Source organism: Chrysochloris asiatica, unplaced genomic scaffold, assembly GCF_000296735.1.
Source record: "Chrysochloris asiatica unplaced genomic scaffold, ChrAsi1.0 scaffold00022, whole genome shotgun sequence".
Taxonomy (NCBI): Eukaryota; Metazoa; Chordata; class Mammalia; order Afrosoricida; family Chrysochloridae; genus Chrysochloris; species Chrysochloris asiatica.
Window position 1 is genome coordinate 18097208 of NW_006408540.1, and position 2887 is coordinate 18100094.

At 44.0% G+C, this 2887-nt stretch overlaps 1 pseudogene; it reads left to right on the forward strand.

Moving 5' to 3' along the window:
• The window catches only part of LOC102810677, a 21170-nt pseudogene extending 18578 nt beyond the window's left edge, over positions 1–2592 (forward strand).
• Positions 2593–2887: the final 295 nt, after the last annotated feature.

Sequence of the window (2887 nt, forward strand, 5' to 3'; positions counted from 1 at the left end):
CCCTGTACAGGGTTTCCGAGGCTGTAAATCTTTACAGGAGCAGAAAGCCTCATCTTTCTCCCGCAGAACAGCTGGTAGTTTCAAACTGCTGACCTCGAGGTTAGCAGCCCAATTCGTAACCACTAGGCTACCAGAGCTCCTTAAAAAGGGAGTCCATAGACTAGGAAAAATTGTCAGACAAGTGACTGATCTCTAAAATCTATAGGAAACTACAACGCCTCTACAAGAAGAAGACAAATAACGCAATTTAAAACTGGGCATAGGATATCAACAGACACAAGACATTTGGGAAGTCAACAAACATGAAGAAATCTTTGCAATCATTAGCCATTAGAGAGATGCAAATCAAAACAACAATGAGATATCATCTTACACCAGCAGTAAGAGTGAAGTTAAAAAAAACAGAAGACAACAAATGCTGGCGGGGGTCTGGAGAGACTAGGACCCGCCTATATTGCTAGTGGAACTGTAAAATGGTTCAGCCACTTTGGAAAACAGTAAGACACTTCCTCAGAAAGTTGGAACAGTTCCTTTACTTGGTATATATCACAAGAAATACAGCCAGGACAGGCGAGCCTCCAGGGCCCTCACCCAGCTCCTCATCTGCTCACCCACCCCCTCTGGGGATGTCCCCCCTTCCCCCCCAGTGCCCACAGCCTGGGTGCAGCCTGACTGAGGGGGAGTGGCCTCCTCTCCTCCTCCCATCTGGCCACCCGCTGTGACCCCTGAGGTCACCAGAGCCCAATGCGGACTTCCAATAGTAATCAGACATTATCATCCTGACATACTATGGAAATGTTCATCAGATGAATTTTTCCAGGCCCTTAATCATGCTGAGTAAACATTTAAAAAGATGGAAAATTATCTGAGACATAAACAGTTGTGTGATGTCATTCTAGTGGCGGGTGATCACAGAATTCCGGCTCGTAGATTGATGCTCTTCTCTGTCTCAAATTACTTTGCTGTCATGTTTACTAATGATGTCAGAGAAGCAAGACAAGAAGAAATAAAAATGGAAGGTGTAGAGCCAAAGTCACTATGGTTCTTGACTCAGTATGCATTTGCAGGCCTCCTGGAATTAAATGAAGACAACATTGAGTGCCTGTTATCCACAGCTCGCCTCCTTCAGCTTTCACAAGTTGTGGAAGCTTGTAGTTAAGTTTTTAATGAAACAGCTTGACCCATCCAACTGTCTTGGAATTCATTCTTTTGCTGATGCGCAAGGTTGTATAGATTTGCATAAAGTGGTTCACAGTTATACTATAGAGCATTTCATGGAAGTAATTAGAAACCAGGAATTCATATTGTTACCAGCTAGAGAAATTGCCAAATTCCTGGTTAATGACAACATGAACATTCCTAATGAGGAAGCCATATTGAATGTGCTTCTTCCTTGGGCCCATCCTGATTTGGAACAGAGACATAAGGATCTCAGTAAACTTTTGCCTTATTTTAGGCTCCCACTCCTTGCACCACAATTCCTGGCAGATATGGAAAATAATGCACTTTTCCCGGATGCTATCGAATGTCAGAAACTCATTATGGAAGGAATGATGTACCATTTAATGCCAAAGAAGTGGCCCATGTTACAAAGTCCTCAGACAAAACCTAGCCAAGTCAGCTGTTGCTATATTATTTGCAGTTGGAGGAATGGATTCAACAAAAGAAGCAACGAGCGTTGAAAAGCATGACCTCCATACAAATATGTGGGCTCCTGTAGCAAACATGAATGGGAGGAGGCTTCAGTTTGGCATTATGGTGTCAGATGACAAACTGTATGTGGTTAGAGGAAGAGATGGTCTGAAGACTTTGAATACAGTAGAGAGCTGCAACCCCAAAACCAAAACATGGCGCGTGATGCCTCCCATGTCCATACATAGGCCTGGCCTTGGTGTGGCCTTGGTGTGGGAGAGTCCCATGTATGCAATCAGAGGGCATGATGCTTGGAACTACCTGAACACAGTGGAAAGATGGGACCCTCAGGCTTGCCAGTGGAATTTTATTGCCACCATGTCCACCTCCAGGAGCACAGTAAGTGTGGCAGTACTAAGTGGAAAGTTATGCAGTTGGTGGCCATGACAGAAGTTCTTGTCTCAAATCAGTAGAATGTTTTGACCCTCATACCAATAAATGGATGCCTGTGCACAGATGTCAAACCAGAGGGGTGGAGTTGGAGTAACTACCTGGAATGGATTGCTCTACGCTACCTGAGAACACCATGCTCTTGTATCCGACTTGACTACCAGACTCTCTGACTATGTGAAGAGATATGATCCCAAAACAGATGTGTGAACTGCAGCAGCATCCATGAGCATCAGCAGAGACATGGTAGGGATCTGTTTACTAGGTGATAAGCTCTATGTTGTTGGAGTGTATGACTGACAGACTTACCTTAATACAGTGGAGGCTTATGATCCTCAGAATAACGAGTGAGCCCAGGTTGCTCCGCTGTGTCTAGCAAGAGCTGGAGTTTATGTTGTGACTTTAAACTGTAATTTAGTGCTCTATTTCCTAAACGAAGATGTGCTTCTCCTTCACAAATTGAATTCAACTGTTCCACTGTCAGTGGATACATTTCTGCTCTATCTGTAGCGCTACATTCCTGGGCACAAAGCCCTGATAACAAAATGAAAATGTAAAAACAAGGGAGGAAGGTGCAAACAAACTAGGATTCAATACTTTCATTTTCTAAGTAAATCAAAAGTACAGCTAGTGGATGTTGTTGTTAAGTGTCATCGAGTCGGTTCTGTCTCATAGTGACCATGTATAGGATTTCCAAGGAGCAGCTAGTGAGCTTCAACCGCTGATCTTGTGGTTCAAAGTGACCTTGCAGTCCAACACATTAACCCGCAGTGCTATACCAGGGCTCCACAGTTGGTGGATAGTC